This window comes from Gossypium hirsutum, chromosome A11 (assembly GCF_007990345.1).
Source record: "Gossypium hirsutum isolate 1008001.06 chromosome A11, Gossypium_hirsutum_v2.1, whole genome shotgun sequence".
Taxonomy (NCBI): domain Eukaryota; kingdom Viridiplantae; phylum Streptophyta; class Magnoliopsida; order Malvales; family Malvaceae; genus Gossypium; species Gossypium hirsutum.
Window position 1 is genome coordinate 22307606 of NC_053434.1, and position 16889 is coordinate 22324494.

At 31.0% G+C, this 16889-nt stretch overlaps 1 pseudogene; it reads right to left on the minus strand.

Moving 5' to 3' along the window:
• Nucleotides 1-2726: 2726 nt before the first annotated feature.
• On the minus strand, nt 2727-16234 carry LOC107911012 (LEAF RUST 10 DISEASE-RESISTANCE LOCUS RECEPTOR-LIKE PROTEIN KINASE-like 2.7; annotated as a pseudogene).
• Between the last annotated feature and the right edge of the window lie 655 nt (nt 16235-16889).

Here is a 16889-nt window from a genome sequence, read left to right on the forward strand (position 1 = left end):
AAGTTTTCTGCTTTGGCTGCTGCTCTGTTTCTCTTTTGACAGTGCAATTTGAATGTAAAAAAAAAAAATGCCATGTCTGTTACCATTACACGATCAACAGTAATTAACAATTTAGTAGTCAAAATGTAACATATTGATAACATTAGTGACCATATTGTAACTTTTTAAAATTTAGTGACTAAAACGTAATTTAAACTATATATAGTGACTGAATTTATAATTGTGACTTTTAGTGAAAAAATTGAACTATTATTCTCTAAAATTTATTATAGATAAATTTTCAAAATATATATTATAAATTTTTTTCAATGAAATAGTTTTTTTTAAGTAAAATAAAATCAACAAGAGAAAACTCTAGTCAAAGGTAAAATCTCCGTTTGATTTAGAGATTCGATTATCGATGCAATAATAAATTAGTTCTAGTAGCTGACTTAGCATCGAACAACCAATCTCGCATTACCTGTTCGATAACCAATAGGTTGCTTGTTTAAAATTACTTCTCTAACAGATAAATAACCTTGTAACTCAATACCCAAGATTTAACTTACTGGCAATATTAAGAACGAGAGAGACCTAATTTTAACCAACAAACTCACCTCAACGATGTTTATTTAAGCTAGATTGCACATCCAAACCACATAAATGTAAATTACGACATAAACAACTTATGCAGTTTGTCGCTAGTATTAGAATGGATTAAACAATTATAGATTTAATTATTTTAATTGATAAGGCAACCGTACTAAACTATCAAACACCGACCGAGTATTCAACCTAAGCAGATGTAATTAAAATAGAAGATACATGAATACCAAAGAACAAAGAAAATTTAAAGTGCAAATAAATCTCACAAATTTATTAAATCAAACTTCGACAAAACTTCTAACTATAGAAAAAAAGGTTTAAAAATCCATAAAATAAAGAGCAAAATAAAACTAAAAATAACTAAGTCTCAATCCGTCAAGCCCTAACCTAATAATGTCTATTCATATGACAAAAATAATATATTGGAGAAAATACAAAAGTGTCATTAATTAAATAAAGCAAAATTTTTTACAACATTTTGGCAATTTTGTGTCAAACTTTCAAGCCATTTTTAGGTTCTTTCTTGATGCTTTTTGAACTTGAATCATGAAATAACTTTAGTTAAATCTTTCAATTCACTTCAAATTGGTATATTATGAGCTCAAAATGGAGTCATATAGTTTAAATTATGGTCGAAATACTAAAAGTGAGCTGTGTTGAAATTCTAATATGCAAAAAATTGTCAACAATAAACTTTAAGCTCACTTTTCTTCAATTATCCCCTAAATAAAAAATAAATATAAATAATATAATTAAGAACATAAATAACATAATTTAAGAAAAGAAATATCACAAATAAATAAATAAATAAATAAATAATGCACTTATCATCGTGTCATAGGGTGGGTTCACCCTGTTGGCGATATGTATTTAGTAGTTGATTTTAAAAATCATATCTTATAAAATAGAAAAAGAAAATCTATTTTGATATGATAAGTACACCTTTCTAACAAACAAAATAGTGTGATAAATTTGGAATAGGTATTTTTAATTGAAATAATTAAGAGTGTGAAGTATTAAAAAATATTTTTAATTAATAAAAAATATCTAATATATAATAATCAAGCTCAAAGTATTATATTTTTATATACTTTCTAAATTTTAAATAATTCATATTAACTCGATTTTGATAGATTTATATATATTCATTTTTTTTTGTTTTGTTTTGTTTTGGTATGGTATTTTATTTTAATTATTTATATATATGATAATATGATATACAAAATTATACACATGGGACATACTTGATTTCCCAGTGAAGAAAGGGAAATGTTTGAAACCAAGACGGGGCAAATCATTAATTAATTGGACCCACAAACTTCATTATCTGCTTTGCCGTTTTCTTCATTGCCAGCACTTACGACTGAACTTTGACACACATTTTATTAGTAAGGTCTAAGTTGCAATTTTTCTCCAAAGCTCTTAAATTTGGAAATTTTCTTTGCATTTCAACTTTTTCTTTCCTATATTAACTCCCTACGAAAAACAAATTAAATATATATATATATATAATTTTTTAGTTGAAAAATAAGAGAAATAATAAATTTTAAAAAATTGCATAATTTTGTAAAATATACACTTAACTTTTACCTTGTCATTTTCTCTCCTTTTTTATTCTAATTTGAAGTGATTAGTTTTCTCTCTTCCTTTTATTTCTTTCTGTCCTATCCTACTATCAAATCAATTTATACCTTTTAATTTTTTATTATTCTCAACTTATACTTTCGCTTTTTTCACTCTACCAAGTATGTTGTTGATTGCTTAATCCCTGTCAAATTAACACAAAGGAATTCTTCAGATTCATTGTTGTTATTTCTTTACTAATAATCATTGTTCCAATTGATAACCCATCATAATGCCTTACGTAATTTTATATCGAACAAAATGTATATTATTAAATGAAATCAATCTAATTCATATGGTGAGGAGAGAGAGAGAGAAAACTATTTCATCATATGAAATTGTCCAAATTTTATCATGCGATCACATGCTTTAGCATATTCTGAATTGTTGTGATTTTTTTTTACTTTAAAAATAATTGTTTTTCATAATAATTGTAATATTCAATCATAATTTTTATTAGAAGTTTGAGTTAAACTTGCAACATCAAACAAATCAAAGCTTAAATGATTGATGATGTTCTAAAGTTTTAGGAGATTGTATAGGGAAGATACAAAAGGTCTAGGTGGAATTATCAATGATTGAAGATTTGCTTGTAACATTTCTATCACTTTAGTCATCGATGGTCGATCAGATGAATTAGATTAAATGCACCAAAGGCTCAAAATAATCAACTTCGTTGTTATTTCTTCTTCTTCTTCAACTATTACTCCATTAAGATTCAAGTTCATAGATTTACCAAGATGCTTATAAATCCAGGACGGAAAATATACTTCACTAGTTTGAGACACTCCAACATCAATATTTTTTCTTCCTCCCACCATTTCAAGGACCATCATTCCATAACTATTGGCATCAGATTTATAAGAAACTCCACCAAAGTTTCGACAAACCAATTCTGGAGCAGTATATCCTATTGTTCCTCTAGCACAAGCCATGGAAATAATACTCTTCTTTCTTTCACATAATTTAAACAAACCGAAATTAGAGATTTTGGGACAGAAGTTCTCATCTAAAAGGATGTTGTGAGGTTTTATATCAAAATGTAAGATCCTTGTGTTGCAACCTCGATGCAAGTATTCGAGTCCTCTAGCAATGCCAAGTGCAATGTCATACAAAGTTCTCCACTCCAATCGACAACTTCGATGATGCAATCCTCTATCATAAATGAATCCACCCAAGGATCCGTGGGGCATGAATTCATAAATTAAAGCTCTCTTTGATTTCTCAAAACAAAAACCAAGTAGGCTTATGATATTAACATGAGAAGTTCTACTAATGCTAGCCACTTCATTCATGAAATCCTCTCCATTTTCTTTTGATTCACTTAAGACTTTGACCGCCACGAGACGACAGTCAGGCAATTTCCCTTTGTATACATTGCCAAATCCTTCTTGACCTAATTTATGATTAAATTTATTTGTCATTTTTTTTGATTTCTGCATAAGAATATCGCCTTGGTGCAAGAGAACCAAACTTTTTGATGAATGCCTCAATCCTAGCATCCTCTTTCTTCTTTCCTTGATTTAGTAATGATTTTCCTTTGAACCACAAGACAAGAAAGCATATGAGAATGGTTATAGCTACCACCAGTCCTGCTCATGGAGTATGAAAACAATGAATTAGCTATATAATATATGGAGAAAGTAAGTGAAACAATTAAGATGGAGAAAAGAAAACAGAGCAGTGGAAAGAACTGAAATAATAACGACATGCACAGTTTGTTAAATATCTAGAAAAATGTTAATAAATAAATAATTAGATAAAATTTTATTTAAAAAATTAAAACACCAAAAATATTCTCATAAAGATATGTTATTTGGTTTTTTATGCATTATTATTTTTATTAAATTAATGTTAGAATCAAATAATTTCAAGTAAAACTATTTAAGAGTTAGTACAATCTAAATTAAAACCAACAAACTAAATTAATTGGATTGCACTAAAATTTAAACATACTTTAATAATGGGTACCAAATAATACCTAGTCCAAGTATGAGACCCTCTCCCATTATTTTCATTTTCTCTAAAATAGTAAAAATATCATCAAATGTTAATTAAAATATGAATCAATAATTATAGGTGCATGCAAATTTTTTTTAAAAAAATAGTAATTATTGAAACCCAATAAGTTACTTATTTTTATAATATAAAAAGAAATTTTTACATTTAAAATTGTAAAAATAACCTTTTTATAATTAGAAGTAAGGAATGAAATGAAACTTGACTTCTGTATATCAAGTTATCAACCTACACACACAACTAAAAAATCTTTGTTTTGTATTAACAGTTAGTCCTTATACTTTTTCTTTTAGAGTGAATTTAATTATTTTTATTTTTATTTTTCCAAATAAAAAAGTATAGAGGTTAATTGTGTAATTTGACTTAAAATTTTTGTTTGAAATGATGATATAATATGCCATATCAATTACCATTACAACATCAACGGTAATTAACAACTCAATAATCAACCATATCACTTACCATTACTGTACTTTTCTCATACATTCAATCAATTCATACAATTATCATTCATTCTCAATCAATTGGTCCCTTATAAGGGCCTATGAGGCCTTAAACATACTTTAGAAGTGATTCGGGACTAAACCGATAACATATGAAAATTTTGAAAACTTAGAAAAATTTCAACCATACAAGTGTCACACGCCCGTGTGAACAGGCCGTGTGGAAACAGGGCATGCATATTGACTTGTATCACACGGTTGAGTACACGCCCGTGTGCCAGATAGTGTGAAAACTGGAGGGTATACTGATTTATGCAATACGGCCAAGCCACATGCCCGTTTGCTAGGCCGTGTGCCAATTAGGGGGTATACTGACTTGTACCACACGGCCAATCACACACCTGTATGCTAGGCCGTGTGCCAATTAGGGGGTATATTGACTTGTACCACACGGCCAGTCACACGCCCATGTGTGAAACCGTGTGGAGCATACTGACTTCAATTCAATTTCAACACTAGGGGACATACAGCCGTGTAACATAACCGTGTGTCACACACGACCGAGACACATGCCCGTGTTGACAAAAATAGGCCATTTGCAAGGCCAATTTGTCACCGTTATTCATGCTTACCTAAACAACCAAAATGGTACCATTTCATCATACAATTGGGCAGCCAAAATCATCAACCAAATGCACAATTCATACCATTATAATTTCATCTATTCCAAATCTCAAATCACTACCATTTACTTAGCCAAATACAAGCCAAAACAATATCAATCTATATAGTTCATTTACCATAATTCACATACACATAACTCCCTTATAAATAACCAACACAACATCTAAAATTCATACCTCATCAAGGCATTTCTCAAGCATTTATACTCCACAAATCAATTAACCATTTGAGCAACTATAAAACCATAACCACATTCATTCCAAACATACCAAAATAAGCCATCACTCATGGCTATATATACAAACCAAAACATATACAATTTACAAGCCAAATGTCATGGCTATAATCACAACCAAAATACCACATCTAGCCTATACATGCCATATACCATAAATGTATAACTCAAAAGTACCAAGTTAGATGTTTGATAGTGTGATGATGTTCCCGACGACTCCCAGATTCAAGCTTGCCTTGATTCACTATAAAACATAAAAAAATAACACGAAGTAAGCTTCATAGCTTAGTAAGCTCGTATGATATGAACTTAACTATTTACAAATACAACATTCATCAATCCAAATATATTATCATGTACATTATGATTATTAACAAACCTTTCACCTACTTATTCATAAGCTCATATACAAACTTTGTAACTTCTTTGATTTTAAACTCATAATATACATGTACATACCTGTACCAATCCTTAACAAGTTCATACATACACGAAATACCGTTGAATACTCAATGTCTCGCACACTAAGTGCCATACTCGATATCTCGCACACTAAGTGCCATATATAGCCGAAGCTATGTTGATTCGCACACTAAGTGCCACCAATAGCTGATTTGTCATCGAACATAACTATAGTCCCGTATATACAATATATGCAATATTAAAGCACTAAAAGCATAATTATTACAATGCTTAATACATACGAACTTACCTCGTATTCGAAATTGATGGATCGGGTCGATTACTCAATAACCTTGTTTTTCCCCGATCTAAATCTGAATTCTTTCTTTCTTGATCTATATGAATTCAAAATTAACTTATTTAATCAACCATTCATTCAATTTAGTCCAAAACATACATTTAGGCCTATTTGCACATTAGCCCCTAAACTTTCACACTTTTAACAATTTATTCCTTATTTCACAAAACACAAAATTCACATAATTTTAATAAAACCAAGCTTGGCCGAATTATTTATAGGTCCCTAGCAGCCCAAAACTTTCATTTATTTCACATTTCAATCATATAATTTGCACATTTCACACTTTAATCCCTATTGTGCATTTTCATCAAAAATCACTTTACAAAACATGAAAAATCTATCATTAACCTTTCATATTTCAACATTAAAAATCAAAGAACACATAGATTCAACAATGGCAACTCTCAGAATCTTTAATATTTTCGAAATTAAAGGTACGGGCTAGCTAGACTGAGCTGCAATGATTTCAAAAACATAGAAATCATTAAAAACCGTGTCAAAGATCACTTACAATTGAAGCATGCATTAGCTAAACTTTCAAAGCTTATCCATGGCTTCTTTCTTTCTTAATTTCAGTTAGGAAGAAAGATGAATGAAATGTTTTGTCTTTTGTTTTAATTATTTAACCTTTATTTAATGAATTACCATATTAACCTTATAAAAATCATTTAAAACACATTAATATATGTCCATATATGTCCAATCATGCTATTAACGGTCTAATTGCAATAGAAGGACCTTAACTTTAAGGTTATTTAGCTATTAGATAGTTTTAGCTAATAGAACACAAGTTTTACGCTTTACGCAATTTAGTCCTTTTTATCAAATTAACCAACCAATTGATAAAATTAGCTCACGAAATTTTTGCACATATCAAATAACATGCTGTAAATACTGAAAATAATATTAAAATAATTTTTTGACATTAGATTTGTGGTTTCAAAACCACTGTTCTAATTTGACTAAAAAATGGGATGTTACAAGGACCCTAATACAGTCCATATTTATTGTTATTACACAACAGATATATGTAATTTTGCTATTTCACATTTTAGTCCTTAAACATCAAATTTACCAAAAACTACTTTATAAAATAGTCATATTTGGCAATCAAGTTTAATAATCTACCATTAAAATTCAAGAACACACTAAAATCATTAATGGAATAATCCACAACCTTTAACAGTTTTATAAATTAGTCCACGTGTTAGCTAAATCAAGCTAATACAAGCTCAAAAATATAAAAAATACTAAAAGCGGGTGAAATTTCACTTACCAATAAGATATTAAAGCTTGAACGAAGCTTTCCCAACCCTAAAAATGGCTATTTGGGTTTTCTTCCACAAAGAAGAAAAGAAAATGTTCATATTATCATTTAATTTCTTTAATTTTAACTTATATTTTAACTATTTACTAAAGTACCATTTTATTACAACTTATAAAATTACTAAATCGTGTCCATATATGTCCATAATATAAGTATATGGTTTAATTACCATCTAAAGAGGGTTTAATTGCACATTTGGTCTTTCAATTATTTAAATTATTAGTTAATGAAACTTTATTTCAATTTAACCTTAAACTAAGTAGGACTAAATGAGAAAATAACCCAAAAGCTAGTAGATTAATCATATCCATCACCACATGGAGTTTTTTACCATGGTTTAATCACCATTTTGATCCCTTTACTATTTTAAATCTATAGTGATTAACTTTTACCTCTTTTACAATTTAATCCTTTTACCTTAATTAAGCAACCAATTGTTAAAATTACCGGGCCAAACTTCAAATAACCTATAATGTGACTTTGTAAATATTTAATAAAAATATTCACGAGCTAGGTTTATAGAAACGGGGTCCTAATATCTTATCTTCTAAAACCACTTGACTTCCGGAACAACCACTCATACTAACCATTAATTCAATTAGTTAAAATTCATCAAATCAAAATTCAATATAAAATTATTATTGACTTGTATAATTAAAATACTAATTATACGAACTTACTCATCGAATTTGTGGTCTCGAAACCACTGTTTCCCACACCTCTGAAAAATAAGCTGTTACAACTCTCCCCTTAGGAAATTTTATCCTCAAAAATTTTACCTTGAAATCTAGAAGTAAATCTTGAATCAACATCAGAAATAATAAACAATGGCACTCCATGCGATCTAACAATTTCTGACACATATGACTTGTAACAGTCCATTTTTAGTCAAATCAGAATAGTGGTTTTGGGACCACAAATCTGAGGTCAAAATATTTATTTTATTATTATTTTGAGGTCTAAAGTATGATAAAATAATTTTGTGATAAGAAATTTTATCGTTTGAATGCTTAATATGATAAAAAGGACTAAATCGCGTAAAGTGTAAAGCTTGTGTTCTATTAGCTAAAGGTATTAAATGGCTATGAAATTAAATAATGAAGGTACTTATGTAGTAATTAGCCCATTTTTAATGTTAATGGACATTTATGGCATTAAGTATTTTTAATAGTTTATAATTAAGGTTAAATAGGTAATTTGGTTATTTAAAGTAAAATAGATAAAACAAAAACCAAATTTTTATGTTGTCATCTTCCTTAGCCGATTGTCACAAAGAAAAAATAGCCATTTTTGAAGCTAGGGTTTGGCCAAGCTTCTCATGCTCATTTAGGTACATTTTTGTCCCGTTTTTAATGATTTCTATGTTTTTGATATCGTTATAGCTTAGTCTAGCTAGCCTAGGGACTATTTTACAAAACTATTAAAGGTTTAGGGTTTTTCCATTGATGAATATAGGTGCAGTTTGATGTTTAATGATAGAAAATGCATGCTTGTTGTTAGATAAAAAAACATTTGTTAAGTGATTTTTAGTAAAATGTCCAAATAGGAATTAAATTATGAAATGTGTAAAATTCATGGTTAAATTGTGAAATAAATGAAAAATATGGGCTGCTAGGGACCTAATTGAAATTCATCTAGCATGGGTTTAGATTTAATTGCATGAATTTGTAATTTTATGAAATAAGGACTAAATTGTAAAAATATGGAAATATTAGGGCAAAGTGTAAAGTTACCTTAATGTGTATTTTGGATAAATTGAATAGAGTGATAATTAAGTAAGTTAATTTTGATTACATTTAGATCAAGAAAAGTGAAATATGGATTTAGATTGGGGAAAGAACAACATTTTGGACTAATCGACTCGTTTCGTCGTTTTTTACATTCGAGGTAAGTTCGTATGTAATAAGTATTATTATATTTGTGTTTTAAATGCTTTAATATTGCATAAATTGTAAAATCGACCTTGCAGACATATTTGACGATGATTCGACAAATGAGAAATCCCAGTTGAACCTTAGGAATAGATTAGGATACAAATGACATGTCATTAGGGGTTATGTGATTTGGGTGATGGTCCGTATGTCCTACCGGTGGCTGAGTTATCAGCATGTGTTGCGGATACTCATCAGCTTGTGTGAACAGTACCGTGTAGCTTCGTTATGACCGCCAGCTTGTGTGAGCAGACCCATTGATAGCTCGAGAGTGAGCATTATATGTGATATGAGATTGAGCTAGATTCGACCGTGTATGTAGCACTTAGGTGTGAGATTCCTGAGCATCTGGTAGTATTTCGAATGGTTCAACAGGTATATCAAAGACATGGATGAGTATGAGACTAATAAGAGGTCATACAGGTATGTACATGAATCGTATAAGTTTTGAATCGAAGAAACTTGTGAATTTCAAACCTAATCTTATGTTTGAATATGTGGAAGGTTTGTTAGCTAATATGAATTATGTGTTGATATATTCAATTGATTGAATTGTGTATTTATGACTAATTGAGTTTATTTCATACAAGCTTACTAAGCTTTATAGCTTACTTTGTTTATTTTCTCGTTTTTATATTGAAATCAAAGCTAGCTCGGATTCGGGAATTGTCGGAGACTTCATCACATTATCCAATTTGGTTTTGTGTATAGCCATGAGAGTTGGCTTATTTTGATTGATTTAGTTGTGTAAATATATATACAAATGGCCTTTGTCTTGTGTTGATAATTGCTATATTAATGCTTGTAGTGAATGGCTGATATTTGAAAAGTTATATGTTTGTGAGTTTGGGCAAAATGATGCATGTTTGAAAGTGTTTATTTGGTTGAATTGTGAATGTGAATTTGATATAAATGGAATGGCCCATTTTGTAACTTGAGTGTATTATGGATGATGGTATAGAATTAGCATGAATTAGGCTTGATTTAGTTAATTGAATGCCTATTTTTATGCCATGAATTGTGTCATTTGGTTTGGTGTAGGTGTATGCAAATTGGGTGGCAAGATGGCTTGGTAAATAGACTATTTTTTTCCACATGGGCAGAGACACAGGCGTGTGTCTCAGCCGTGTGTGACACATGGTCAAGTTACACGGCCGTATGTCCCCTAGTGTTGAATTAAAAATCAAGTCAGTATGCTCCATACGGCCCAGCACATGGGTGTGTGATTTGGCCATGTGGCATAAGTCAGTATACCCTACAGGTTTGGCACAGCCTAGCACACAACATGGCACATGGGCGTGTGAGGCCATTTCGAAAGGGCACACGGGCTGGTCACATGAGCGTGTGGTTGGCCGTGTGACCCAAGTTAGGGAGTTACACAGTGTCAGACACGGGATGGGACACGACCATGGGATCCCATTTCAAATGTCCACACGGCCTGTGACACAAGTGTGTCTTTCTCACACGGCCGAGCCACACAGGCGTGTGTCCCCTGTAGTTTGAATTGTTTTTTAAGTTATGTAAAAATTTCCTGAGTTATCGTTTTAGTCCCAAACTACTCTTAAAGCATGTTTTGGGCATCGTAGGCTCGTATTAGGGACAATGTAGTTGATGTTGGATGATGATTACATGGAATTAAAAAAATGTATGTGAAATGTATATTTAATTGTGTTATAAGTCTGGTAATGCTCCGTAACCGTATTTCGATATTGAACATGGTTAAGAGGGTGTTACATGACTCAGCTACTTCTCAAGCAAGTAATAAGTTCTGACTGGAATAAAAAAGTTGTCCTTGTCAATCTATCAACCATAACCCAAATCAAAAATTTCTTCCCTGGTGATAAAAGAAATCCAAATGAAAAATCCATTGTGACTCGGCCCTTTTCCAACATTACCAAAATTCATATTGGCCACATTGAGCTCAATAACAATTTCCAATATGCCACAATCTTTACTAGTAGCTAATAGCATCCAAATATGTATTTATATTCGAGAACACTATTACGTCTTTTAACTGATCAAACAAGTCGTCTATACTAGATAAAATATATTTATTCTTTATCCTGAATTTGTTCAACTTTCACATTTAAGCAGAAATCCCAGAAATTCTTCAGGAAACAGATCAAGAAATTCGCTGATAATAGATAAATGATAAATCTTTGATCCCATTTCTTGATTATCAAGTAAACATACATACATACATACATACATATATATATAACATTTACAAGTCAATTTATGTACAGAGATAATTGAAATAACTCTAATAGTATTATCTGAATTAATCAAACTCAGCCATAATCCTTTCACCATTCCAATAGTACAGATCAATTTTTTTTGTCTATAGTTCACTACAGCATTGTATAACCTTAGCCATTCTATTCTCAGATTAATATCAAATTCATGAAATGGTAATAATATCAGATCAATAGGAAAATCACAGCCATAGATTCTCAACTGATAATTTTGATATACCAAGTTAACTATTACACTCTACCCAGTGGATTATGACTATAACATCAAACTCAATTGACTCAAGAAATATATCCTTATTCATTACTAATGCAGTGCAAATATATAAGTAAGTTAATCTAGTATCACCTAGTGCAAATACAATAAATAATATCAAAGAGATAGAACGTATTAGAAATAATATCAGATATAGTAGCTTCAGATCCAACAATTATTTTTTTGGTCCCACTACATTTAGTTCCAGTGTTATTTCTCTAACCTATGCGTTTGCCTTTCTAAGGCGTAAACAACTGTTTAACACAATCCACAGGTACAATTTCTCGATTATATTTACTGAGTTGTACAAATTCCTGTCCATATTACATTTGATGACATTTTTTCTTTCTGAACTCAAATCTGAAGAAATTCTAGTTAATCTAGTCTTTTGATACAACCGCCGTTAATGTTGAATACCAGTTATAAATCTTACCTGTTATCAAGGACATGTCACATCTAATATAATCATCAAATAAACAAGCCATATCATCAAAAAAGATTCCTAGACATTTTCAAGCCAGTACCTAGCCATAGTTGAGTTATCGCCTATTTTGCCACTAAATTCTTCAATACCTTCTGATTGTTTAATCAAAATAGTCGAACTATTTCAGTCTCTAGAGGACCCAAGGATGTCATAGGAAACATAACAAGGGGTAGAGGTTGTAGGGCTAGTAAATTGGCTCGCACTACTTTTGTGAACCACTGACTCATTAAATCAAAAGGACATTTTGATTTTCCTATCAAACATTTGCAAAATCAGTTGTGGGGCCATTTACCTCATCAAGGTCAGTATGATCAAAATCAAATTCTATTAACATTTATAAATCTGTAACAAAAATAGAGGTTAGATCAGATCAATCATATCACACTATCATAAGTTTATATGGCATGTAATTCTCTAAACTTCAAACACGTTACGTTCAGTCCAAGAATCGAATAAAATGTAACTTTAAAACCACTAAATGTAACACCTATAACCCGTACCCGTCGCCAGATTAGGGTTATGACATATTACTGTACAAACTAGAACAATCAATAACAAATAGCTTCAAGTTTACCAAATTAATTAATAGAATTTCATAAATAATTCATATTGGAGTAATACATACATTTACGGACCTTAAATCAAGTTTACGTGGCCTTAAAAATAGTTTAGGAATAATTAGGGACCAATTCGAAGCAAATCATAAAGTTTAGGAAAAAACTAAAAAATTTCAAAACAAGGGTCACACGGCCGTGTGACAGAACCCAGAGCGTGTGGTTCTAGACATGGCTATGTGACAAACCACACTCCCGTGTGCACAGACCGTGTAACTCACTGTGCCTGTGTAATATAAGGTCACATGGCCGTGTCGCCAGGCCGTGTAACTCTTTATACCCATGTAAATCAGCCTGTACCATAACATGCTAGAGGTACACGGCCGTGTGACAACCTGTTTCCCAAGCCGTGTGTGCTTATAAATGTCTCAAAACATGCTCATTTCACAAACAAATGCTTAAGTACCTAACTCTAAACTTACACACATGTTCACAAGACTTTGGCATACATTTTCAATTACTTAAATCAAGTTAAACAACCAACCTAGGCGCCTAACCAATGTGCCATCAATGACACCACATCCCTAATTACCCAACATTTCACTACTTTAGTTATTTTACACAAGCCACAACACACTCAAATATAACTTACCTTCAATTCCTTTGTACCACACTTACCATTTCATACTTGTTTACTTATGCTTAAACATGAAATTAAACATACACACCACATTAACTATTCATACCACAACATCAAAATGCACAACCCAAACAAATTACATGTACTTATGAAACATTACGGAATATGATCAATGGTCATATTAAATGCCATATAAGCCAAATCGAATTCATAATTTACTAAAGAACCTCAGATTGTGTGATTTCTTCGAATTGATCCGATCACCCGATTACCCACAATATGTTATCTACAAGAAAGCACAACAAATCACGGGTAAGCTTTTATAAACCTTAGTAAGTTCGTCATTTAAACGATAAAGCTTATCGAATTAAACATAATAATTCAAATAACAAGATTAATAAATCGAGTTCCTATCAACAAGATTCTTAACAAAATTCTTGTCAATCACATATCACAACAGGTGAGTAATACTCAAATAATTATAAATGTAGAATATCAAATCTAACCTTGAAACCTTCTAGCTGTAGTTTGAAAAAGATTACTTTGGAAATTTGAAAAAATAAGTCAAATAAACAATATTCCTATAGTTTTATTAATTGTTAACATATCAAATAACTATTGACCATAATGAAGCTGATAAAGGTGGAGATTGTCTCATTGACCTCCGCCCTATGATGGTATGCATCCATGAATGTTGATCTACTCCAGATTGCTTCACCCACTTCTTTTATTTTGATTTTTCCATTTAATATCCTAAAATTTATTCATGAACATGATTTTTGTTTATAAAATTCTCTAATATATATACTTTAATACATATATAACATATTCAAATGTATATAAGTCATGAGTATAAATGATAAAAATATTAAAATATGTATATAAAAATATAATAAAGGGTAAAATAATAAATTTAACATTTAGGCAGTGGAATAGAGCACGTATTTATTACAATTGTTCCAACCTGTTGCATGTACTCACCCTCTTTATTGAGAATGCATCGATTAAAATTTATGGAATGATTCGGAATTTGCTATATGTAATTAGTAATACTTTTTCATTTGATTTTTGTAGTTACATGTTTTGTGTATGTAAGAGAGAAAGTAAAAATCAAATCACATACATATCCAACAAATTGTTTCATACCTATGAATAGTAGATTTTGCTTCCACTTGGGCTTGGATTTGGAGTCTGTAAATGCAATAGTAATATACAACACACTTGAAGGTGTTATTATTGGTTGATGAATAGAGGACATTTTTTATAATTAATGATTAATATATTGGAATCCAATGATTTATTATTAATAGTAGTAATAGAAAATTTTGGTGCGTGGGTTTTACTGTTAGGTGAACCAACAAAAGATTTCTTAATTTTAGTCACTTCCATCTTTCCCTTCCTTTTGGGATAATCCAAACTCAATTTGAAGATGATGTTGTGGGATGTCTAAATAACTTTTAATTAATTTCTTAAATATATATTGATAAATATGATGTGCTTGATACATATAATAAAGAGATATCATTGTAATTATGGTTTTACTATTAGATTTAACAATTGGAATTCTAAAATATTAATAATAAAAAGAATTATGAAAATATATAAAAAAAATACTTTAATTTTAAAACAATGTAATATATACTTGACTAACTAAGATAAGTAAGGCTACCAATTACCACAATTATTTCGTGTAATATATATATTAAATCTTCCATCATGTTACCAGAAAAGTCTTGTCTCTGCAATGCAAGTCTATATCTATCAAATGCTGAATTTCAGTTTTATTTTTATTAAAATATATTTTAAAAAACTGATGTTAGATTTTAATTGCGTATTCAAGTTTAATCCAATGAGAAATAATGCTAGTAATAAACTAATGATAAATAATAATAGTTTTTGTTCAGCTGTAAAAAGGGATAGTACATACCGGACGTATTGTAGCAGAAGAATGTTTGATATTCGAAGATGTGGAAACCGCAGGCTCCACCGGAAGAAGTGCAGTTCCAGCATTCTTCTGAATAGTTCTTCCTCCATTGCAGCTCGAATCCTGTTTTCAAGGCTCCTTTCAAATCCCAGGAATGATTGCGGAGGCTTTCCAAGGAGGTTTCAAGAATCGTAACACTGACACTATCTGAGCATCTCTGCGGATGGATATTGTTATTATTTGCTATTGCTACCGAAACATTACTATAATCATCATTTTTATTGCAAGGAAAGAATAGAAGATCCGTTGAGATGGGAGAGGGGCAGTCATAAAACAGAGTAACACCGGCAAAGCCGGGACCAGGAGTAAACACCCGAGAATCTCGGATCCAATCATCATCTGGAAATGGAGGCGGACAAATGCCTTTGTTGATCACCTCCTTATTGGAAATTCCTAGGATTCGACGATCAGATAGGATCTCAAGCACGCGATACCATAAACCATGAATTTCCATCGAGGTAATATCAGCGTCACACTTGTTAGGTGTGGGTCCCACTATATGGGAAACCCATAATTTCTGCCACATTTTATTGTCTCTTTTTGGTTTTGTCAAAAGCCATTTTTGGGGGGCTTTTAACGGGTGATGTGGGCACAAATTTTTGTAGAGCTAAAACAAAAAAAAAATCTCAAATTAAAACGGAGAGAAAGAGAGAAGAAAATTTCAGTTTTTTAAGTTTGGTGCAGCAGTGATCAACTCTTCGATCGAAGGTTCATCCGTGGTTCGATTGAGCTGATTTTTGGACAGCAGCTAGGCGATAAGGTGTTCTTGACTTTGTACGGTCAGATTTTTCATCCGAGTCTTGTAGCATCGAAAATACCCATTTTTCAGCAGCTGCGTTTTTGGTGATATTCTCTCATTTTTCTCTCTTTTACTAAAGATTATATATTGTTAGCCTTGTTGGAGTTGAATGCTTGTTGTAGGCTTGATATTGTGATCTTGTAGTTGAACATTTGATGATAGTGGAACTCTTGATCGGACTCTAAAGTCCCGTGGTTTTTACCCTTGATTTAAAGGGGTTTTCCACGTAAAAATACCGGTGTCTCTATTTATTTTTGTTGTGGTTGCATTAGTTGATTTGTGGTTGATTAAGGTTGCTAGAGAACATATC